This window comes from Meriones unguiculatus, chromosome 10 (assembly GCF_030254825.1).
Source record: "Meriones unguiculatus strain TT.TT164.6M chromosome 10, Bangor_MerUng_6.1, whole genome shotgun sequence".
In the NCBI taxonomy this organism is placed as follows: Eukaryota; Metazoa; Chordata; class Mammalia; order Rodentia; family Muridae; genus Meriones; species Meriones unguiculatus.
The window spans coordinates 57,393,943-57,419,869 of record NC_083358.1 but is presented as its reverse complement, the minus strand read 5'-3'; the positions used below and the strand labels follow the sequence as shown (position 1 = coordinate 57,419,869).

At 41.6% G+C, this 25,927-nt stretch overlaps 1 protein-coding gene and 1 pseudogene across 37 annotated transcripts in view; both read right to left on the bottom strand.

The window, feature by feature from the left end:
* Adgrl2 (adhesion G protein-coupled receptor L2) overlaps positions 1 to 25,927 on the bottom strand; it is a 636,611-nt gene that overhangs the window by 414,785 nt on the left and 195,899 nt on the right. The gene's annotated exons all lie outside the window — the stretch shown is intronic.
* LOC110559973 (large ribosomal subunit protein eL28-like) lies at positions 16,853 to 17,410 on the bottom strand (annotated as a pseudogene).

Below are 25,927 nucleotides of genomic sequence, written 5' to 3'. Positions count from 1 at the left end.
TGCCAACATATGTGAGCTCTGGGTACAATCCCTATCACTGCAAACCAAGTAATTAATTGGTTAACCAAATAACAAAATGTCAAGAAAATAAGCAGTACAGCTTGAACCACAAGGAATTTCTTATGAGGTACAGGCCCTGGAAGCAGGGTTCAGTGGAGGACACTTGACAGAAGTGTGGGAATCCCTGGGTTCGCACGCTTGCGCATGCGCGCGTGCGCACATGCGCGCGCGCGCGCACACACACACACACACCCCTACCCGACCAACCCCGGGTTTCCAGTGCTGCTGACTGTGTGTGGTGGGCCACTCATTGCCTCTCTGTACTCCAGTGGTGACCCAGGCCTGTGCATGAGTTACTTGGAGAGGAAGTGCTCTTGAGCTGACATACAGAGGATCTTCCTATCCCCAGCTGAACAGACTTCTTCATTAAAGTCAACCAGCAACTGCCTCCCCCTTTCCTCCTGTCTCCCGGAGCACACCATTCCACCATTGCTTAAGGCTGATTCTATTAAGTCAGTGACTCTCATCTGGGTGTCAATGACAGTGTCTTCTCAACACTGCTCACAGCAGACAGCAGCTACTACACACAGGGGAAGGACCACTAAATCACACCCTGTGCTGTGTACACTCAGCCAAAAGAAAAGAAGGATTTAATTCTGGCACATCATCTTTCCCCATGTCTGAGTGGCCTGACACCCTCCTCAATCACATAACTAATATGTGGAAAGAAAGAAAACTCTTTGAAAAATCAGTGACCCATAAAGTTAAAAGCCAAAAATTATGAAGCAGCAAATGGCATATTATATGTCATTTTTCTCTGACATAAAGTAGATTCTGCTTAAGTGTCCATGTATAAAAATGCTCTGATTTTGGGAGTTTTATATCATTTAATACAGACATATATATGTATACATATATACATATATATGGTACTGTATTGTAAACATTATATATTTAAAGCTCAAAACAAAACAAAACAAAAAAAAGGGAGCAGATCTCTGATTCATTCATATTCTTAAATTCAAATACAACCTTTCCCTTGAATGCTGGAATTATAATTTGACCTGTCCACACCACATACATAATTTCATCCTAACACATTTGAACACTTCATTCTCTTTTAATTGTGGATAGTCTTAAAATCCAGGACTGAAAAAGGTGGCATGAATTTCCCACATCCTGATGTAAGCTAATTAGCTAATTAGCGAGAGGATGGTGGGAGTTAAGGTGGAGAGCAGCAGGAAGGGACAGTGCAGAGTTGGAAGTGAGCAGCTTTGGGCTTCCAGATAGGAGGGCATTCTGCACCTGCCTCTTCAGTGGTCTTTTCAGGTGTCCCCCGCCCCCCACCACCTCACTGATAAAACTGCTGATTCTTAGCAGAGTCCGAGACCCTGCAGAACAACACTGACATTTCTCTTGTTCTCTTGCAGGTGGCAGCTATAGCTGATGTGATTCCAGGGAGGAGGGATGGTAAACTTCCTGGCTTTATCTAAATGTAATCATGCATTATTTGGTACCAAAATCGATTGTATTTGCTTAGGAATTAAAAAGCCATGAGAGACGTCTCCTCCATTCTAGCCTGACTGAGATTTATACATTTAAGTTTCTCTCGGAAAGACTGCAGTCTGGCACCGCAGCACGTTCCTTGAAGCCTTCGAGAAAACCCAAGCTGATCTGTCTTTCAGTCCTTTCTACCCAGGAACATAACCCTTGCTGCAGAGACCAGTGAAGCTGCAGGGGTTCCAGCATTTGCCTGGGTGTCTCAGGGAACAGAAGGAAGGGAGAGGAATGCCACAAGCCAATACCACAAAGTCAGGGGCACCACAAGACTCGATGACCGGAGGCTGAACCCAGTGTTGCCAGGTTGGGGTCCCTCTCTGTTCACCTACGGCTAGTGACAATTCCTAAATAAAATCTCGGGTCCTTGTCCAAATCCCAGCAAGAATGAGTGGAGAGTGAGTACCTAGTTCTGTGTGTCACGATAGTCATAGCACCTTGGTTTTGCGGGGTTTCTGTAAAACGAGATCATGGTAACACCCAGTTCTGAGGAACTGAAGAAGTGTCACCTGAAGAGCTCTGACATATGCCTCCCCTCCTGTGTGGCAGTAGTTAACTGAGTGTTCTTCCTTCATACAGCTGATGGGCTATAGTTGATTAACCTGATCCCAGACCACTGATATTTACATTGTTTGTTGCACTGGGTCTACTATTCATAAAGCTAAAATTAATACCTTCCTCTACATCATTTTTCCTCATGCACTGCCTTGGATTCGTGGTTAAACACTTGGAAGTATAATTAATGATCATCCAATATTAATGGAATAAACTGTGAGCCTCTCGGGCTGGTACAGGCAGAGCAGATAAATCAGGCAGACAAGTACTTGGAGTCGCTCATGGTCAAGTCTGTAGGGCCGCACACAAGGTGTTTAGGATTGGGGAATTGTGAGCATCCGCAAGCAGGATCTGGCCTGAGCTGGGTTCATTTCACCAGGACCAAATAACTTTTTTCTTACAAATAGTAATCACTGTGGCACAGCAGAAAGTTCACAGAACTTGTCTCTGTGTGACCCTGGGCCACAGCATGCTGCCTGCAAAGTGTGAATGAGGCAAGTAGCCTTCCTCTCCCAAACTCAAAACACTTCAGGGAGGGCCTTAGAAAGTGTAAATCACAAAACAGAAAACTATATGCCTAGGAGATTTGATTGGAGAAATGTCTGCAGCATAAAAAGTGCTTGGTGTGTGTGCTCCCTTCTGAGGAAGGGTCTCACTACATAGTTCACTCTGCTCTCTAACTTGTGGTCCTCCTGCTGCAGCTTCCTGAGAGTCAGGCGTACAGGTGACTCACGTACAGGTGGCGCACGTTTTCCAGTCCAAACAATGTGTTTCTTTTAGAAAAGCTAATGCCTCTATATTTTCTGCCTAGCTCTTAGTCCTTAAACAACACCTCCTGTTTTGCGTTTGTTTGTTTGTTTGGTTGTTTGTTTTTGTTTTTCAAGATAGGTTTTCACTATGTAGTCCTGGCTGTTTTGTATACTAGGATAGCCTTGAATTCAGAGGCATCTGCCGCTTTCTCATGTGCTGGAATTAAAGGTGTGTGCCATCACTCCCAGCTTAGATACTGTGTGGCGTAAGCGAGGAGAAACAGAGATGTTCACACGGTGCTACAGTCACTGCAGACTTGAACAAGAAAGTCGGGTTTCATGAGATCAGGGTTGAGCATGATGTACTGTGGCTTTATGTATTAAAAAAAAGTGCAAGATAAATCTCCCTTTCATAGTCCAGAAACATCATGTACCAGCGCTCCCCATCCCTCATGATGTGGGTCCTGACTCACACTATACTTGCCATAGAATAAAACATGGAACAGGGCCCAGCAGGAAATGAGGTCTGGGGAGAGGGCACGTTCTCTTTTGGTAGTGTGACTATGCGCACTCATGTAAAGCTCTACATATGAACAGACACTCTGAGGATGAAAGAAGGAACAGGGAAAGATGTCCCTCAGCCAAACTGTGAAGACAGTGACGTTTGGTTTTGATATGCTTATATAGTTATTTTTGTAATGTGTGTGTGTGTGTGTGTGTGTGTGTGTGTGAGAGAGAGAGAGAGAGAGAGAGAGAGAGAGAACCTAAGTATACAACTGTGCACCATTTGAGTGCAGGAGCCCTTGGAGATCAGAAGAGACTGAGTCTCCTGAAACTAGAGTTATAGATAGTTGTGAGTGGCCACGTGGGAGCTGACAACCAAACTTGGGTCCTCTGCAAGAGCAATCAGTGATCTTGAGCACTGAGCCTTCCTGGAGCCATATTATCTAGTTTTTTGTTACAGCTCTGCTCCCTCCATTTCTTCACTTGCCTTCCCTGATTACACTGTGAGTTTCCATCTGGGCAGCTTGGCCACCGAAGGTCATGCAGAATTGAGCTCTCTGTCCTTCCTCAATAATGTCCTCAGCTCAATATCTAGTATCAATTAGTAGCCTTCTAAATGGGACTAATCAATGAATGTGTTGATCACTGAAGATGTTAATAACAGAAATGGAACAAAATGAAAATTTCTTTCTCTGACATTTATGAATTTTTAATTCAAAATTTCAGGTTGCATGTAAAGTAATGGGTTTAATTACGGATTTTTTTTTCATTCCTATGTTCATGATTCTTGGATCTGATACAGAGTGGGTGGTAACTCAGCTAAGATTTCGAGTATTCTGGCTAGTGGTAGAAGAGGCATTGTTGGATGGGATTAGAAATAGCCCTCCAACCCTGCCAGCTTTGTCTACTGTGTCACACAGAGCACCTGAAGGAAAGACTGGACCAGAAGGCAAAAGCACCATTTGTGGACAGTAGTCTGCTGTGTTTCTTTAGGAAAGGAAGGGCAAGCTCAATTCTCCTGCAGTAAGGGTGGCAATGGCCTCTGAGGCAGCTGCAGAATTATAAGCTGGAGGCATGGTTCTGTTAAAGCCCTTGCCCAGCATGCCTTACTCCCAATTTAATTCCCAGGCCTACAAAATAATCACTCGCATTGTCACTACTGGTAGTGTGTTGGTAATGAGCACCTTAAACAGGTCCCGGATGCTGCATGGTGGGTAGAATGCTCTGCAAACATGCACAGGGTCCTGTGTCTACTTTACAGCATCATAGAAAGTTAGCATTGTGATGCATTCCTGTCATCCTGGCCTTGGCATGGAAGTTTAAGGTCATCTCTATCTTCATAGAGAGATGGAGGCCAGCTTAGGTTATATGAGACCTCATTGCAACAAAACAAAGCAACGCAAAGCAAAACATAGGTAATACTGTGGAAAAGCCAATGGTCTCTTGGGAATGATACACAAAGAGAATGGTTCACTAGAGGGCTAGAAAAAAAAAAGAAGAAATGCAAGTATATTGGAAGACCACCAGCATGTTAGCCTTGGTTCTCCAGACAAATTTCCCCAGATGGCCATCCTTTGTACCCTACAGCCCTAAACTACTGTTTTTGCAAATACCTTGACAGTGACACAAATCCATTGTTATTCTGAAAGGGAAAAGAAGCAAAGTACTATATTTGTAAGTGTGCATATAATGCCTTAACATGCTGGTAAGATGTGTCATTTACAGATAGATACATGTTCCTTTTCAGGAAATAATGATTGACATGAGCGAGGGCACCATTTGCAACATTACTTAAATAACTAATAGAATGCAATGACTAACACAACAAAAAATTTTAGAGATTACATTTCAATAATTACATTTGAATATTTGATTAAGCAATCTATTTCAACATCTAAAGCACAGCCCAGTGTTTGCTTGGTCTGCATCACCAGTAGTTTAAGACAGTAAAAACCCCAAGATGAGAAAACACAATAAGCACGCTTACACACTGACTCTATAATTGAACAATATAAGATGATGTGAAAGATAGTTATCTTTGAGATCTCAGGGAATTTTTTTTCTTTTATTGGCTACAGTCATTTGCTTGGCTTCCACATTGATACACATCACTTTGGGTCTAAGAGGAGAAATGTTGAAGGTCCAACGATGACAACTATAAAGGACTATACATTCCAATCAGCTCCCTCCTATTCTATCTTCTGAGAAGTGGAAGAGTTAGTTCCTTGCTACTCAGGACCAGGAAAGCCCCCAGGAGATGATTCTGTTTGGGTGATATTACCATACTTCAAGCACAAGAAGAGCCACATTTTAAACCTTGAATCAGAGGAAGTTGTCATTTTAAAGACCTCTGAAAGGGCAAAGACCACAAGCACAGGGAATTTTATATAACTATGATATTCGAGGTGATAAAGACCTGGCAGACATCAGCTGGGGTTTGAGCGAGGATTGTTGAAGCATGGGGGGGAGTGCAGTAGATGACTCTTGATGTCCATATTTTTGCACTGAATTATAAACATTGCACATTAATATTTAAGTAAGGAGAAACATGTCTGGTGTCTTTTTATTCTCCTACGTTCTCTCCACCATATCGCTATACAAAATGTGTTCATGTGTCCATATTGCCAGGCATAGGCATATGCATGTAAGCAGCATTATAGAGATAACAAGACAAATGTTTTATTAAATTTAATGCCTGATACAGAATTTTAAGTTTGTTGTCTTCCACCCAAATATAATGCTTTGGGGTTTGGGAACTTAAGGCTTGACAAATCAACTTTCTGTTCTTGAGTTAAAGGCAAATCAAAAGCATTCAGCAAACTTCATGAACGTCAAATGTCAATTGCAACAGAAGATTTTGATATAACTGTAAGCAAATCTGAAACATACGGACTGAATTTCCCTTGCAATACTCTAATGCTTGAAAGGGAAATCTGTGCAGAAATGTGTTGTAGTTTTTCTGAAACTCCTAAAGTTGAAAAAACATTTTTTATTTATTTAGATTTAGAAATAGAATAACCATTTTGCACCCTCAGAAATTTAATTAAGCACCAAATTCCCTTAAGCTCTGCATGGCACAGGAGCTGGCATGAGCAAAACCTCTCTTTCAGTGGTTACAAACTGTTATACACATTTAAAGTATAGAATCTTTTCAGTGGAGGAGTAAGAGCTTTGCTCTCTGGGGTTCTAACCACCCACATAATGTCCCTCACCCTAAGTTGCCTCCAGGAAACACACACTCTAAATAAACACAAAATGGAAGCTCAAACAACCACATCACCTAAACAAAAACTGTAGTGATGGTATAAAACCCAACATTTTGAGGCCATCTTCCCACACTCAGGAGTCATTACATCTCTGCTGGTTGAATCACACAGGATGTGGGTACTCTCCTCTGATGCTGTGAGCTTGTTTGGGTTTAGAGCTCAGATCTTGATCTTTGACTTCGTTCAGTCTAACACTACATCCCATTGTGGAATCCTGTCACACCTGCGGTTTGCTTTGCTGGACTGTGGAGATGCATGAAAGAAGACAGGAAGACGGACAATGGACTCAAATAAACTATTATGACCTGCTACTCTAGGGTTGGTGTCCACATCATCATCCTTCAAAGGTAATGAGTTCAGTTAAGAAAAGTCTCACCCAGGATAAGAAATCTCATTTGAGACAGAGACTCAGTCAGACAATATGCTTATGAGTTGTTTTTCTAAAAATGTACAACTATAACACACACACATATGCATACACACACGTACATGCACACACGGCATAACCTTTGGGATAAGGTGCAGTGGGCATTGCCTATCAGTTCTGCTCCTTACTGAGTGCCTGAGAATGTATCTTATACTTCAAACCATGTTTTTTCCCTTTGTAAATATGGGGATAGTAATACCTCCTTCATTGAGCCATTCCAAGAAATAATGACATCACCTCTTTACTTGGGAGAATGTTTTGTGTGTGACTGAGGCTCAGTGTATAACTTTTGCCTCATCATGTTGCCTGACATGCTAATAATTCATTCCATGGTATTTTGATTCACATCATAAAATCATCAAAAATAAATAAAAATCGAACCATCAAACGCAGCATAAACATCTGTATTAGAAATACTCTATTTATTGATGCCCAAGATTACAAAATGACTATAAAATATACTAAAATTATGACCATTATTTTGGCATTTTTCAGTGAATGGAGAAAATACTTAGAGATAAATAGAAAATGAAATAATCTTTTCTTGATCTTTCTAAAAATATTAAGCACTAAAAAGAGAAAAAATCCAATTAGAAATTATAAAAGAAAATGAAAAATTTCACATCTTAGATATTAAATGAAAACCAGTTATTTTCTAGACTTCCCTCCCAAATACAATACAAGCTTAAAGATGACTTGTCCACCCCCTTTATCAAATATCAACTATCTTGGTAGATATTTGCTATTACCAGGCACTGGGGACTAGGTTAAAAAAATTAGCTAACAGAAAGCATTGACTCTGATTAAGTAAATTCCATTGAACTCTTTCTAGTAAGCATTATTCAGGTCGTGAATGCTAATTTGTCCTGCAGGGGGCTGTGGGTAATTATCCAGAACAACTATCAGCTTTATTGAGTTGTTACAAAACAGTATTACTGAGTGGTGTGCTGTAAAAGAAGACAACCTTGGTACGGACTCAGAGAAGAGGGTATTTCTCTTTTCCTTCTCTAACTGGGGAGACTGTGTGGGCAAGGTAGAAATGTTAATAAACAGCCTTTTGCTTAGGAACATAATGCCCCCTTTGTGTCATGTCTTGTTTAATAGTCATGTAGAATTCTTGACATGCAAAGACATGTATGTGGGAAGTGCCACCCAGCTACCCGAGACAGTTTTAGCTTTCTGCATACTTAAGATTGTGTCAAATCAGAGCTGTTTAAAAAAAAAAAGAGGAGGCAAACATGGTACATTGGCTGCGTTCCAGCCACTGCACAGAACTGCTGACATTAGTAAAATCTAGATAATTTAGTCCCATATGGGGATCCATACCACAATTATATTGTCCCTGTTTCCACACAGCCCTGATTTTGCACTTCTTTAAGCCTGGCTTTTTATAATTTTAATTCCCTTCACCAATAAAGCAATTTGCATTCACACAGTCTTCTGCCCAAGTAAGAGGGTAGAAAAAAAAATGAGGCAAAATTTGCCACATGATCTTGGTCTCTTTACAGCTGATTACAAGGAACCAGATTCTTCAATGAACCCATTCTCTCCTCCCTGTTTAATTGATGTGAAACATCATCACACTGTAAGCTGGGAAGGCAAGCAGGCTGTGGGGTGCATGTGACAAGACTCACACCTGTTCAGATCCCCAATTCGATGAGACATTCACTATGGACAACACTCAGGAATTAAACAGCTGGCACTGCCCTTGGGGGTGGGGGTTGTGCAAACTATCATAAAATACTGAGACTTTTGTCTAACGCCCTACCATTTACAGAAATAATTTGAAAAATCTGCTATCTTGACCCATAGCGGCTGATCCTGACACCTCATAAATGTTTAATAAAAAAATAATAATTTCCAGAAAACCCCTTTCTCTATAATTTGAACCAAACAGTGTTGAAGTCAAATATTCATGTGAAAGTACATTTTCTTTTCTTTTAGACTCATCGTGGTGTGAAAGGAAAAGCAGCCGTGAGAGAAACCAGGGCAATGTATAGTCATCACAGACAGATAAGGCAGAGACGAAAAGTCAGACTGGAAACCTAGGACAAATTCCTCGTCTACCTCCTTCCACACACAGAGAAAACCGTGAGTTACCTGAGACTATCAGGCACATGCTTTCAGACAACTCAGATGCTGAGAAGCAGTCGTGAACTCTGCAGTCCTTATGCACTGAAACGTCTTCAGTCTGCTTCACTGTGGCCTTAATTGGAAAGTGGACACATTCCTAAGGGACCAGGGTCATTTTGTCCACACTTTGGCTTTGGGAGGATTCTAGCCTTTCAAATGATCATGTAACAATAGCAACAGCCACTAACTGAGTGATTTCATACTGCTTTAGATATGATATCAATTTTCCTGCCAGGGAGAGTAAGAGATTTTGTTTGACTAATTTTCATTTTGATTTTGTTATTACTTTTGTTTATTTGTTGAGACAGGGTTTCTCTCTGTAGCCTCTACTGTCTCGGAGCTAACTTTGGAGACCAGGTTGGTCTTGAACTTGGAGATCTGCCTGCAGCTGCCTCCCAAATGCTGGGATTAAAGGTGTGTGGAACCCTGTCCTGCTGAGATTTTTATTTTTTTTTTAAAGTCTCTTTTTTTTTTTCTCCAGATGTAAGAAACATCTTCCTACATAGGCTTTGTGTAGCTTTCACTTCCGTGATGTTAACACATGAAGCTGATTGAGTTCTGAGTTAATGCAGCTCAAGTTCTCTGGGCATGTTCCTTGTTAATGTTCTTGTAAAACCTGTGTGAACCTGAATATACTCACATATTAGACCCTGAAGGCTATTTTTCCTTTGTCAAGTAGCTTTGGTTGTTATTGTGACTGTTTCAAGGAGTCTGAGAAAAAAAAAAGACAACTCAATAATAAAGACTAAATTGTTCATGGATACTAATGACGATTTACACCAAGTATCTCTCTTTTTTTTTTTTTTGACACCTTGACAATGACAAAAGGTCCCATAGAACTGCCCTTCCCTAGAGGAATTAAAGCAGCTCTTGCTGCTCACTGTAACCATAACCAATGCCTACCAACAGCCTTTTGGTAGATTTTTAAAAATAAAAATCAATACTACCACCAATGCGTATCTTTTCATTTCTATCCTCGAGAATATAAAATTGCTTTTCTTTTTATCATGGCTCATTTCAAGGGAAAATGAGTTCCATATGTATTTCATGTCTAGTATTAGAGAGTTCATGTGAGTGTTTCAGGTTAATATTTCTGGTGTGTGTGTATGTGTGTGTGTGTGTGCACATGCTTACATCTGTCATATGCATATGTGTACATGTGAGTTCAGGAGAAAGTGTCTATGTGTGAAGACTAGAAATGTCTTCCACTCTTTCTCTCTGTCTTTTTTTTTTTGTGACAAGGTATCTCATGGAACTTGGAGCTCACTGAACTAGAGGAGCTGGACAACAAGCCCCCGAGACACACTTGTGCCTGTTTGTCCAGCCCTGGAGTGACAGATACACATCACCATTCTGACCTTTTATGTGAGCTCTGGATATCTGAACCCTCAGCTTCATGCTTGCCCTTCAAGGACTTTGGCCACTGTGTCATCTTTCCAGTCCAGTCATTTAGTTGTAAAGTCTTGTCATTATTTACTCAGGACCACCATTACTAAAGAAAAACTCCATCTAGCCTTCAAAAGTGGGCCAGAGAGGGTGCTGGCATATTTCTGTCAAGCCTGCTTTAAACCGGAGGCTATGCACCTGAGAAATATTATCCATTCGTCACTCACGTTATCATTAACAACCCGCACACAGCTGCTTCTCCAAGTAATAATTATTAACATGAATGTTAGTTCAGTCTAATTTGGTTCATTAGCAGGATAATTCCTTTGATTTCTAAAGAGGCATCATACATAGCACTATAATCAGCAGGCAAGACAGGGTGTTTACCATCGTTCCCTCAACTTCTCTAACTAAACGAGTACCAACTAAATCTGTGACAAGGTTCTGAGAGCTTTCTGCTCTGGACTTTACTGCGTGCAGTGAGACACTTGAATGCACTCTTTCCCTCTGTCACCCTGGAATTCCCTCTGCTGGGCAGACTTGCAAGGATTAAGAAACTTGTCCTGCGCTTGTATTTCACTAGATCCTTGCATGCCATTCAAAGTGACTGCTGCTTGAATGACTTCCTCCTGTTTGCACAGAAGAAGGGACTGGTGTGAACCATTCAATGGAGAGCCTGCCTGGTGCTGGGAGACAGGGTGTCCATTCAGCACTGTACCAGTAGTCACTAACCCATTTGCTTGACACAGGAGATGGAAAATAGGTCTCTGTTCCTTCAATCACTTCTCCAGGCTCTGTGTACAGTCTTTTATTTCTTCATTTCTTCTTACTCACATTCTTTTATACTTTCTAACATCATAATGTGTCTAGTTAGGAATCTGATAATATGACTTCTACAGTGACCAAGGCAGACATGGGGATAACTATAATAAACTCTTGCGAACTGTCCATCAGGACGATGCATGTTCCACACCACCTATTAAATGTTCATCTGAAGAAGGCAGGTGGTCAGTGCAGCCAGCTGTGGGAGATAGGGAGGCAGAAGGAATGTTGTGGAAGTGGCTTTTATGATATATCACTTATGATATGCCATGTTTTTCTCAGTGATACTAAATAATTTTCTATGAAAAGAAGATAGTCCACCCTGAGCAGAATGAGAGCCATGCAGTCACCAAGAGAAGAAGAAAAGGCCCTCAGGCTCTGAGAGGCAGCCAGTGAGGGGCTTAGAACGGTGAGCATGTCTGTAGGCATTATGTGCATCTGTGAAATGATCTCTAACTCCTTCTACCTTGGCTGCAGTGGAGGTGGGGCCACAATAACATGGGTATTAAAAGAGGCTATGAATGGACCAATGCTTTTGTGAACTGAGTTTATAAGGGCACATGGCCTGGGATTTTTAAGGTTAGTTGTTCAAAGTGAGTCCTGAAGCCACCCTCGGCTGAACCCTGCATAGTCTTGGCATAGCTCAGCTTCTCTATGTTTTTAATTTAATTTTATGTGTGTGAGTACCTTCATGTAAGTGTTGTAGCTCATGAGTGCCTGACAACTTTGCAGACCAAAAGAGGGTATTAGATCTCCTGAAACTGGAGTTGTAGATGATTATGAGCTACCGTGTGGGTGCTGAGTACCAAACACAGATCCCCTACAAGAGCAGCCAGTGCTTTTAACTGCTGAATGTATCTCCAGCCCAAGGATAGTTCAGCTTATAAACATTATATCTGAAGTGCATATGGAAGACATTTGAAGTGCATATGGAAGGGCCGCTGTTGGTAGCCTTCCCTGTGAGATGGCCAAGCCCTTGCTTGAGTGACCATTAGGTATTCTACAGAAGGCTGAGTGGGCCAGCTTCGCAGGGGTCCACTCTGTGCTTCACTTAGTATCAACATGGCTTAGCACCACTGTTCACTTTCTGTGTTCGCCACCCTGCAGTCTGTGATGCTTTTCTGTTCGAATCTGTTCTTACAGTGAAGTTAGGCAAATTGTGTATTCTAATTCTTGCCTCCTGATGCAGATAAGCCACTTGGGACACCCTAGGACTGAGGGAGTCTGCTTGGTGTTATCCATGTGTGGGAGTCCCGTGAGTGGAGGTAAGTGTGCCACACCTATGATCGATGGAAACATAGAGGAAAACTCAGTTGTAAGACAATGCGAGCTCTGGTTCCTTCAGGCCTCCTTACTCCTCGGGGTGACAATGGTGAGAGCATGTGTGAAATGAGGAGTGAAGTAAACGCAGTTGTGTTGGCTTTGTGTGTTACTTTTATTGTTCTGGCGAGAATTAAATGCATGGAAAATCTATAGCGCATGAGCTCGGAAGTTCCAGGGAGTCCACACAACTTAAGCACTCCTATTTGCATTTAAATTTGGCATCATGCATGATAAAATTGAGCAGTATAATTCTGGTAATAATTTATAGTTTTTCTTAGGACATTACATAGCAGTGGAAACCATGTCATGTCACAGAAGAGGCAGAGAAGGAAGGGGTAAGGGAGAGATTTCTATTTAAAGACCTTTAAACTGTTTTCTCATGATCTCAGAATAAGATATTCTGTGTTTTAATTCACCCTGAGCCCCGCACACATTACATCTGGTGCTGAGGGTGGGAAACCCTTCTCCCAGGAGAACAGAAAGCGGGGTATGCATCTATGTGCATAGGTAGTATGGGCTTCCCACCTTTTCTAAATTACTTTATCTCTGATATCTCAATGACAATAGTGAACAGAACCTATTCTTAGGGTATCAGGAATTGAATTAGAAAGCAAACCTGTCCGTCCCCTGTCATTGTTCCATTCAACTTTACTAGGCAGCGTGATGGATGCCTTTCTGGTACTGACATATGATGTATAGCCACTGTCCCCATGTGCTGCCTCCCTCCTGAGGAGTGAGATAAAAGGCCACCAACTAATGAGAAAAGGAGTTGAGATGAACACTGTTCCCACACACATGGTCACCAAGGAGAATGCCACTAATTAGAGGCCAAGAAGCAAACAATTTGTAAATGAATTAGTAAATGAACAATACCCTAGGGGCCCCAATGAGTTCATTTGCTTTTAGAGGAAGAGCAATTTACCCATCTGCACTGGCGAAATCAATCCCTTGTTAGCACTGTTTAATGCTAGTGTCATTGGGTTGAACTTTTTCATGTCCATAGTATGTCTGGCTAGGAGGGAGGAGAGCTGAGGGGCACAGTGTTCACAGCATGGCTTTTATCTTCCTGGAGGTTCAGGGTGGATTCGCAGAATCCTACTGTATCAGCACATCTCACCTGGGCTTGAAACATCCCAGGATCTATCATGTCTGCTATGTCAAGTACACAAACCTCAGGCTGGCTTCAAACTGCTGGGCTCAAACAATCCTAGTACTCCATACCTACACACACACACACACACACACACACACACACACACACACACACACACACAGTTTGCTGTGGATATCTGTGGGAGCTTGGCTCCAGGACCAGAGAGCACACCATTAAGCTCAAATGTCCCAGTTTGTAACCATATCTCATGCTAGTTTCTCCAGCATTTAAAGCCACCCCTCTGTGAATTACAATGCATACTACAAATGTGAATGCTATATAAGCTTTGTAGACAAGACCATATGAGATCAAACTCAACCATCTTCATGACTGCAGCCTTTAACAGGGCCTTTGGTAGCACAATAATTGACAGTCAGAGTACTCAAACCTCAGGGTCTGTGAAGCTTTTCCCACCCATTTAGGATGAACATTCTTTGGAATATATTTTGGGAAATGCCATATTATCTGCACATTTCCTGACATCACCGAGGTTTGAATGAATGTCTATGAAGCAGATCCACCTCTTCCCGCAAGTGCTTGGTGCTTTTTGTGGCTGTCTTAGCTGGCCTGCTTAGAGTGATTCTCACCCACCCTACTCCTTCCAGGCTCCAAGACTCCTTGAATTTCACACAAAGGAAAGGACTCAACAGACACAGAATAGTAATTATTCAGCACCTCCATCTCCCTGTGAGATTATATGTATGTGTGTTTACATGGTTGCCTGTGCGCACACACATATGTGTACATATGTACGCAAGACAGAAGCAGTGGCAGTCTTCAATCCCTCTTTACCTTAGTTTTGAGCCAGGGTCACGCAGTGATCCTGGAACTCACTGATTGGGTACAGTAACAGTTGGTCAGCAAGCCCCAGAGATCTTTCTTTACTTGCCTTCTCAACTCTGGGATCACAGGCACATGCCACATGCTCACATGTCAGCTGAGTGCCAGGCTGTCAAGCCACTTTGCCGATGGCTGCATCTCCAGCCATCTAAATGAGTTTAAGAGAGGTGAAGCCTTAACAGGAGAGCGTCATGCTTTCTAAACGGAAAGTGTGCTGGAGAGAAGGTTAGGCGGGTGAAGGGGCTTGCTGTCAAGCAGGGCAACCTGCATTTAATCCCCGGAACCCACATGGCTGAAGGAGAGAACCAGCCCCTGCAAGTTGTCCTCTGACCTCCACATGTGCTCAATGGCATGTACCTGTCTGAATACACACAGGCACACACACAGGAATCATAAAAAAAAAAAAAAAGAGTATGAATGATTGTTGGATAGGATTTCATGTTACAGCTAGCCCCAGTAGAAAAACCTTCCTTGGAACTTTTTTGGCACAGAACATAGAACTTTGGAACAGAGGCATAGGCCTGGAGGCTGGGGACAACGGCAGCATAGAAATATTGCGGAAATGGATACCCACCAGCTACTGGGGGTACCTGTCAGACGCATTTTCAGAAACCCTGTCTCATAAAATAGCTGCTTCTTTTTAAGGGTTACACTGCTGTTGTGCATCGAAGTAAACAGAATAAGTGTTGTAATACTAAAGACTTTTATACTTGCATTTCTATGCTAATGACATTGTGTTTTTAAAGGCTGAATTTTGCTGCAGCAGGAACCTTTGGCCCTGAAGTTACACTGTTGTCAATGTGGATATGCCATTGTCTTTGGAACCAGGAAGGGCTTTGGATCTAGGGTAAAATAACACATTTATTACTATTATTATTATATTTTAGGGGCTGGGGACAGCATTTCCCTATGTAGCTCTGGTTGTCCTGTAACTCACTGTATATACAATGTTGGCCTTGACCTCACAGAGATCTTCCCACCTCTGCTTCCCAAGTGCTGGGAGCAAAGGCGTGAGCCACAACTCCTGACTGAAGATCCAGATCTTTGGGATTTGACTGTGCCTGTGTGTGTGCATGTGCATGCGTGTGTTACTGCGCATGTGTGCACGTGTATGCACGTGGAAGCTACAGGTGCCAGATGTCTTCCTTAATAGTCCTCTTAACGCTTTGAATTTGCGCTCTCCCTGCACCTGGAGCTCAACTGTTCAGCTAGACTGATTGGCCAGAAAGCCCCAGGGATCCTTCCAGCTCCACCTGCCCAGTGCTGAGACTACAGATGAGAGTTACAGCACTTTTGGCTTTTTCTGTGGATAAGTGGAGTGTAAACCTGGGTCCTCATGCTGGCACAGCGAGCACTTTACCAAATGAGCCATCTGCTTAGTCCCCAAGGCTTGCCTCTTCATGTTCTTTCTCTTTTTTGAGTGTTAAGAGATTAGTTTGGGGTCTCAAATGGCTTCTTTGGTGGGGGAAGAGGGTTCTTCTTTTTCTTCAATGTGCTGGCTTTATCTTTTTAATTGCTATAAATTTAGTAATGTGAAACTGACCACTTTGGTCATTTTTAACTATGCAGTTCAGTGACAAGTACATTTGTTCTGTTGTGTGACATGACCCAGCATCCACTTCTAGGCCAGCTTCATCATGCCAGATTCAGCCCTCCACTCTGTAAACAGCTCTTCCTTCCCGCACTCTGTTCCCCAGCCCTGCAAAGCAGTCTGCTATTTTCCCTATGAATGGAACTATTTTAGGCCATAAAATTTCAGGTAAGCAGAATCATATAGTATTTGCCTGATTTATTTCCCTCGGACTAATACCTTTAAAGTTCATCTTTGTTGTAGCATGTGTCAGGATTTTAGTTCATTTTGAAGGTCAAGTGATATTCTGTTGAGTGTACATAACATATTTTCTAGATCCAGTAGAATACAGGTGGATATTTGGGTGGCTTCCACCTTCTGTCTATTCAGAACATGCTGCCGTTAACATGGGTATGCAAAGTTCTATTTATGTTCCTGTTGAAATATTTGGGCTATCCTATATTCAGTTCTCTCTCTCTCTCTGTGTGTGTGTGTGTGTGTGTGTGTGTGTGTGTGTGTGTATGGTTGAAAAAGCCAGTGGACTCTATTGTTTCTGGGATGTGGGGCTCAGGAGCTCTTGGTGGGGCATTTCCTCTTCACCACCACAGGCTTCTGGGCCTCACAGGATGGCACTGGCTCTGAGGATGGCCGCTATTCGTGGGTCAGAGCAATACTTTGGATCATGCTCTTTTGGATCTTTTTCTTTTGGATCATGCTCCTGATGCTACTGACAGTGGCCGGAGCATTCCTGTTGATGGTGTTCCTCATGTAAAGAGTGGCAGGTTTGCACTGACTGGATCTGCATTTCATGACAATCACAACCCCTTTGCCATCGGCCGCAGGCTGCACTCCCACAGTCTTGCAATGAATCAGCCGTTGTAGCGGAAGGAGCTGCAGGCCTTCAGATTTTTGGATTCGGTGTTGCTGCTTCTTCCTCTTGATCAGGAAAATGGAGCAGTTCCAAAGGACCATCTATGGAAGATGCACAGCTATGTGGCCGCTCCTCATCCTCTGGAGCCCAGAGATGGAAAAGGAGCCTACATTCACTTCTTTGTCGCACTCTTTTGTACTGCACAAGTCGCACAAGTCTAGGTCCTCATGAGTGCTGCATAAGGCTTCTGCCATTTCCATATCCTTGCTACACGTGCTTCTCTTTTCATAATAGCCATCCTAGAGATGAAACCTCCTTTAGCCTTTTCCCCCTATATTCTGTGTAAAATTTTGGCAGTAAGCTTTCTAATCCTCTTCTAGTTCAAGGACGAATTATTCCATCTTTCTAATCAATTCTATTAGTTTTATCAATAATGCACACTGATAGCCCACATATTCATAAATAGAGATTATGCTAGGATAAAATCTGTTACTTTGGTTCTCTTTGTTTCATTGTATTAACGATACCTACTGCCACAGAATACTGAAAACAAATAGAGAACTACTATCTGAATTATATAAAAAGGAAGGCCAAATAGTTTCTTCTGACACCAATTTTGTTAGTATTTATAGCAGGTGGGCCTCTGTTTGTGGGCTTGCTGGTGATGGAATCCATATATCTCTCTGTAACTTTTTGCATTCGGGCTCATATCATGCGGCCTCACGTAGCTTCATAAATACAGGTGCTTCCTGCCTGTGGGGTTCTCACAAGGGCACACAGATTCTAGGCTCAAATGATGAAACATTGCCTTTGTTGGTACCAACAGCGGCAAGATGCTCCTATTAAAGAAGACAAACAGGTGGCTGGATGGTTTGTGATCATTTTAACAATTGGGTTCAAGTCCTGTTCCCTCTTCCAAATTAACTGCAAGGAGATCCATCACCCAGGCCAATAACTTACCTGGCAGGTTGTACGGCCCTCACCGTCTCGGCCTCTGTGATCATGGGTGTGAATCATAGCATTTATGCTGCCTAAGGCACAGCATAAGAAAGCACAACCTAGACCCAGCTGATTAAGCTGTAGCATAAAACAACACTTCAGTAGTCAGGCACATGACAGCCCACGATAGTTTATTGGACCAAAGAGTATAACATTGTAATTTACTTCTCTAATACATGTCATGTTCTCTCTTATTGTTTCCCTTATGCAGTGAAATATGCAGGAAAGAGATTGCTGTACAGGCTTCATGTGTTATGCCCCTCCAAAATTAGAGGGTAACAAACTGTCTTTATTATCCTGTGCCTTTGGTAAGCTGCCACAAATCACAGAAGCCACTGCAGGTGAGCATCTAGTGGCTTCGAAAGTCAAGGCAAACTAAAAGACTTCATGTCTCCGCCTGAAGCTATTTTTGAACTACAGTTGCAGCAAGACACAATTACTGCACTTCCTGACCCTTCCTTTTTATTGTGAGCTCCTAACCAATTTTTCTTTCCTATTGACAGGAAACCAGGATTTATAAAGTCTAGCTCAATGCAAATATTTCAAGGCTTAATTCCCCCCCCCCCATGCATCAGTGTAAGTTGTTAGCGTTTCAGTGAGTTTATTTTTCTTTCTAAACTGGAATTCATGGCTGCTCTCCAGCTGCAAACAGCCCCAGTCACAGATAATTTAAAGAGAATAGCTTACTTGTTTGTCAAGCAAACATGTGTAATCTGATGAAATTATTAATGTCATAGTGTGAACTCTCTTCTCATAAATACAGTTAGCAGTGCTGACACTGCAATTAGACTCCAATGTTCTGGCTCTCTGCTTACTCGCTCAATCTGTCAGTCCGGTGTGGGGGAGACAAATTGTGGTGGGCACTTGACAACGCACAAAAGAGATATAAACCTCATCTGATTAAACCTTGGTGAAAGATTAAATGGTTCTGAAAGTTTGCCAGATTCTTACGATATGACATTTTTAACCAGTGGTAATAAAAGTCCCGTTCAATAGAGGTTCTTAGAAGAGATTATGGGGAGATCGTATACATGTGTCTGTATGAGAATGAACACACATGGGACAGACTGGGTGAGAAAGAACACAGTCTCTTCACGCGGAATCTGGCTTTATCACGTTATAATAATATGCTTGGCGCTCCCTTGATTTTTGTAGTAATTTGTAGGAGAGGAAATGACACCAACTCACATGCTCCCAGGCTGACTGCTTTCTGTTATCCTAATTCACTAGTAGAGTCACTGCCCACACTGGCCAATTTACAACAAGGATCTCTGCTCTCATTGAACGCAACTGTTGGTGAAAATGTTTCCATGCTTGATCTAGCAGCAGTCAAGACGGAGTACATTCGTGCCTGTAAGCCTTCTCTTTTTTCAACTCACTTTATAACTTTTCTGCTTTTGATCTTAGTTCACATGAAAGTAGACAAATTAATTATAATGGCTAAAGCCTACATTGTACTTTTGATAGCACTTCCAATACCCAAAGGCTGAGCGGCTTCCTTTATAGTCTTCCCATCATTTCATTCTGTATGCCATGCAACTCCTGCATTTACCCTCTTGTAGGTGAGGAAACTGAGGCACAGAATGGGGAACTAGCTTGCTTAAAGTTCAGTAGGTGATGACAGGTGAATTAAGAGCTGACAGCAGTAAGGCATACAGCAGTAAGTGTCTATTGGTTTAACTGTCTTTCATCTAGAGGTTATTGGAGTATTGTGTGTTCAGCAAACCCTTCTAAAAGTCTGTCAGCACAGAGAAATACTTGAACATAAAATAATCATAAATGGATATTTTAAGTCTACAGCATTAACCAGACATGCAGTCCCAGCACTCTAAAGCCTGAGGCAGGAGGCTTTCCATCAGTCCAAGGCTAGCCTCGTATGCTTAGTGAGTAATGGCTAGCCAAAGCTACATAGCAAGACCTTGTCTCATCAGTCTTAAACCAAGCAGCCAAACAAACAAAAGCCACAGCATCACAGACTTGTAATTGTGAATACTCATATTAAAGAATACATGAAACTTAATGATTTCCTCAAATAACAAAGAAGCCTCTTGTACTTCGTCCCCCTAGTGACAGAAGCACATGTAAGTGCATTCATCAAAAGTGAAATGAAACAGAGAGCCCAGAAGAGGTGAGTCCTCTTTACCTAAACCTTGTCGGTTTGCAGATGAACTGAAACATAAGACAGGATGCTTTCTGCACTCAGTTATGGCTAAAACCTTCTTGAAAATTCAGAATGAACCGACAGAAGTCCTTCCAATCCTTTTGTTCTCTTTATGTTTGCTTAGTAAGATGTGTAGCAGGGGCCTTTCTTCTCTATTGTAGGAGACTTGTGTGGGGAAAGACCCTTTTAGGAGGATGGCGGTTCAAGCAGTCAGTGAAGAGAACCATTCTTATAGGGAGCAAGCATAGGACAAAACGAATTCCTACGAGTGAGAACAACACTTTCAGTTGTGCTAAAGAGCGTTTTTTTTTTTCCAATCTGAAAGTTCATTATATTTATTTGTCATCAGACGAATTATTCTGCACTTGTTGCTAAGTCTGTTGCTTGCTTTCTCGGAGTCATTTCGCTCACTTCTAATCTCTGTCTTCTAAATGTGATAAGCACTATAAAATTCTTTCCTTGTATGGGAATTCTCAGGTCTTTTTCCCCCCTCAACAGCTTGAATTCCTGTATTCTGATTAAGATAGATGAAGTATTTGCATTCTATCCATATTCATAATCCTCTTTCAGAGTCAACCTAAAATACCGCATTTGTTGCCCAGGCAGAGACAGGCAATGTGCTGTCGAGCTCGGCAGCTTTTTGTTTCAATGGATGAGGATCCATCGCCTTCAAATCCACCAGAAGAGTGGCCACTAGGTGAATTCAGGCTGTAAAAAACCCAGGACAATCAGAGTGTCTTTTGTATGTGGCAGAAATGATAATTAATGATCCCCCCTTTTAATGCTACAGAAAAAAGAAGGCAGTGCACTTGACAGACATGTTATTAATAGTTTCTGCCAACTTGCCATGCATAAAGGGTTTATTGGTTGCAATACCAGTGTATGAAGACATTCTTTTCCTTGAAATGTTCAAGATGGTTGTTTTATGGATGGAAAATGAATGCAATCTGTCTACCGCCACTCAAACTTTGGGTTTCAATAATAAAATTAAAATGAGTGTGACATTTCCTATTGTGGTATTTTACAATCTGCTTCCTGCTGGTCTGAGCAATGACGGCCTTACCTAGGTAGTCTCCATTTAACAAGAAGACCCACTGATATTGTGTCTCATGGTTAATTTATAAAGAAGATTTATTATTGATAAAGGTACTTGCATATTGGCTATTGTTCCTCTGATAAAAGTGAATTCTTTCATCTTGGGTTGGAGGCTTTTTCGGATTGACGAATAACAATGGATGTTTGGTGCTCCTCAAGAACTAGAAACTTAGGAAGTATATTCAGGGGCAATGTACATCACTGACACATTCTTGCCAGGTGGGTTATATACAACTTTAGGTAAACACCTACTATTTTGTTATTTAACATTAATTAAAAAGATAGGTTCTCAAATGCTTTCTCAACATTTAGAAGCTAAATCCATAGGCTTTATTTACCTTCATTTTAAAATTTCTTCATGAAAGTTTTTCTTTGGGATGGATCTGCTATGTCAACGATTTCTGTCCATCATTTAATCAGGAGAAACGAACACCACTTTATCACATGGATTCCCAATAGAGCAATAGAAATACCAACAGCAGCTACCTAGCTTCTTCCTTCTTACAGAGGGGTGGGGAGATGGACAGTCAATATTTTAGTAGTCCTTGGATTTTCTGTCAGACAAAATAAAATTTAGACATATGTTTAGAAGTATTCTCACTATTGACAAACTTGTAAATATGTCTGGCTTATTTTGCTTACAATAATCTCTTATTAATTTATATAACTGCTATATTAATTCACAAACTTTAGTTTTTAAGAGTCATTAGTGGTTTACAAGAAGGGGAAAGATGCAGCTAGAAAGGGGTGTTTTCTACTTTGCTCTTGCATTAATTTATTGTCTCTGGGGATTTTCATGTGGGCACCTTTATTGAGAATATGCTAACGACACCCACCATGATTACTGATTTTTCTGAAGTTTTTGTCCTTTGTGGGTAAATCAGTCAGGAGGGGAAAAGAATCTTTTCTCTGCTTCGACATCTGCTCCATCCTCATTCATGTTAGTACGATGCCTAAGTTTCATATTTTTACTGCAATGTTAAAAGGCATTTAAAAGCTCATCAGGAATTTCTAGTTATCCATCTATGTCATATGTTGCTACTTTGATGCAGTCTAAGGACAGACTTGCCTACTCCCATTTACTTGGGTGGATTAATTTTATTATGTAAGGGCTGGTGATGGAGGTGAGCAACTTTGTTTATTTGGGAAGTGTCACTTCTGAACCCTAGCTAATTAATGTCCCTGAGCTTAGATGCTGCAAATGAAAATAAATGTAACCAATGTATTAAAATACCCCAATGTGAAGGCAAAGTATGTGTGGGAGAGGGTGTTGTAAAAGGTACTGATCTTCCCTGTGCTAGCCATAGGTGTTCTGACAAGGGTGGTGAGCTGGTCCTGCAGGCTTCTTCAGGTCACGCCATACTGATAACCAGAGCACTCTGTGCTGTTTGGAAATTTGTTTGTTCTCTCTGAGGTGCTTCCTCAGTGGTGACCTGAAATACAGCTGTAGGTGATCTTTCAAGTCTTCTCCACCAATAAAATCGTGCCTGTGTTATTTCTATAAAATAGATTAGAGATGATGGTAAAGTTGTTTTACGGTGTGGCTTTTGTGATCTTGTCCTGGGAAAAGCTACTTAAGAAAACCCTGTCCATCTTCAGAAGAGGGACTCAGAGACTAACTCCCAATTAGACTGTCATAAGCTAGCACAAGCAGGGCTACCACATGTTCAAGGCGACACCTGGGAATATAAGACAGGAAGATTTTGAATTCTAGGCCAGCCTGGGCTACATAGTGATATCTAGACTCCTTTTCTCCCCCACCCTTCCTTTTTCTTTCTTTCTTTTTTTTTATTTATTTTTATTTGTTTAGACAGGGTTCATCTGTATAGCCTTGGTTTTCCTGGACTTGCTTTGTAGATCAGGCTAGCCTCAAACTCACAGAGATCCCCTTGCCTCTGCCTCCCTGAGTGCTGGGATTACAGGAGTGTGCCACAGTGCCCAGTTGAGATCCAGTCCCTTAAACCAAAGCAAAAATATAAAAAGCAAACAAAATAATCAGTTGAAAAGTAAAAAAGATAAGCACATACGCATCAGATTCCAAGTGAGATTCTATGTCCTTTTCATTTTAGGGTGAGAGAGCAGTTGCTAAGGACACCAGTGCTCATTGACTGAAGCAAATCTGCCCCTTTCGTGAGTGAAAAGCTGCAACAGTCTGACACTACCAGCAAGACAGAGCCAAATTAATATTCAAGACTGACACTTAGGTAAGAGAGTTTGCAAAACTGGGTGCCATTAGCTCGCCAAACACTGTCAAAACATGAAAGAGACATGCGTAGGAAGGCTGACTCTGGAGTTCTGATGATCTTAAAGAGAAATCAGCTACTACTACTGTTCAGATTGCTTCTGGAAGGACCCATCCCCTTCTTCATTCCCAGTAACTGCTTCCATTGTCCCCATCCTGACACTCAGACTAGGAACATCTCCACAGCTTCCCTGTTTTGAACAGCAAGACTTCCCAGGAAGGACATTATAAGAGTTTTGGCAAAGTATAGAATCTACAGACTAGAACTTTGTTTATCTGAGTTTGTATGTGTAAAGACACAGGCATGTGCTTATACACCTGGAGGCCATTTGATAACCTTGGTGGTGAGTTTCCAGTTGCCTCCCGCCTTGTTTTTTGAGGCAGGGTCTCTCACTACCCCTGCTACTTACTCAGGAGGCCCTATGGCTAGTCAGTGAGTCACAGCTCTCTACCCCTCCCCGCCTCCCCACAGCTCAAGGACTGTGAGCTCTTGACACCATGCTTGGCTTCTCAGTGTAAATTCTGGGGATAGAACTCAGGCCCTCGGGGTTGCACAGCAAGCACTTGGCTTGACCGAGTGGTCACCCAGCCCCTGACTAAATCAGCTCTGCATGGCCCTCTCCTTGCCCCTCCCTTACCTATGTAATCATTTCTCTGGACATTTTCTCTGACAGCTATTACTGATTTGTGTTCTGATTTCTTTTTAATAATTCTGCCTTGTTACACCCAGAATGACAAAGCCAAGACTTAAATAGAAATGACTTCACTGATGTGTCTCAGCTGACCAAGGCAAACTCACACCCCAAATAACCTCTACTCCCTTCCTTCCACATCTCCCAACAAAGGAAAGACACCCATAGCCACTTTGTCTTTTTTTTTTTTTTTTTTTGATGTATTATACAAACAGAAATCTTTGGAGAAGCAGCCCTAAAAATAGTAAGTGCAAACATATCTTAATATTTCATGAGCTAAAATTTCAAGTGCTTAGAATTGAAGATAGGCAGGTAGCCAGGGATGTATGGAAAGAAATATTTATTGCAACTCCAGACCTATGTTTGTCAGTAAACACCCTTTCCCTGGGAGTCTGTCTTCAGACTCCTGGGACACACTGATGATTGGGCTGGGTATGGTAATTCATTATGCCTTGATTGAACCTCCTCCAGAAGACACTTGACTGAAGACTTTTGGTGTGCTTAATTGTTCTTGAATTTTTCTTCCAAATCTCCTAGAGGCTTGACGACCCAGTCTCTTATAATTTTTTCATATGAATAACCTACTTTTGGGATTGTTTCTTGCGAGTAGATCATGCTGTTTTTTTTGGTGGAATTTCTGTCCGTTTTTGTAGGCCTTGTTTATTGTGTACATACCATGCATGGTTCAATTACTGGACCAACCAACACTCAGTATAGGTTTGATATAGTCAGAATTGACAGGTGCCACAAATTTTTCAATTTCCAGAGCAAATGCCTTTCCTGTTCTAACTCTGGAATGAGAACCAGATTAAGGAAGCTCACACACCCCTAAGCAAGCAAATTTAGGATTGACGTCAGCTGAGCCCTCTGTATTGGGGGCCCAGAATATCTCTGGTCCACCACATCAAATGCCACTCGTGCTTCTAAAACTTATTTCTGAACCCAAAATATTGAGCTTCTTACCCAGTTTTGAGGATGATTCTATTCACTCAAAATCAGTTTTTCCCAGTTTAGAAATGATGCATACTTAAGTTTAAATCCCGCATAGTGATCATTTTCAACCAGGAACACATTTGGACCCAAGTATAATATTTCTCATTCGGAATGTACTTTTTTTTTTTCCCTAAGCAATAACCTAAGTATTTCTGTTTTATTGCATTTTCATTCCCATGTGGCTTCAGTCAATACGCTGTCATTAACAGACTAAAGACTTTTACATGCAACTGAATTTCAAACTTACAAAATATACACAAAACTACTTGAAAATTGGTATTTAAAGAGTGAGTAGAATCTAAAGTGTGCTTTACTTCCTTGGTCACTTTGCAAATTATTTACATAAAAACCTCATTTGTGTGTATCTCACTTTCCTTTCTCTTTTAGAAATTTTAGTAATTCAAACCATACACACAAAGTGATGAGTGTATTTAATGATAATGGAAATATTGAATTGTAAAAATATAAATGAGCAGAACACAGAGTTTCTAGGTAGAAAAAATTGGCATGTTTGGGGGGATCAATGAATGTAACATATCTCACACAAGAAAGCAGAGTGGCAAAAAGCTTCAAAATGGGAGGGGGACAT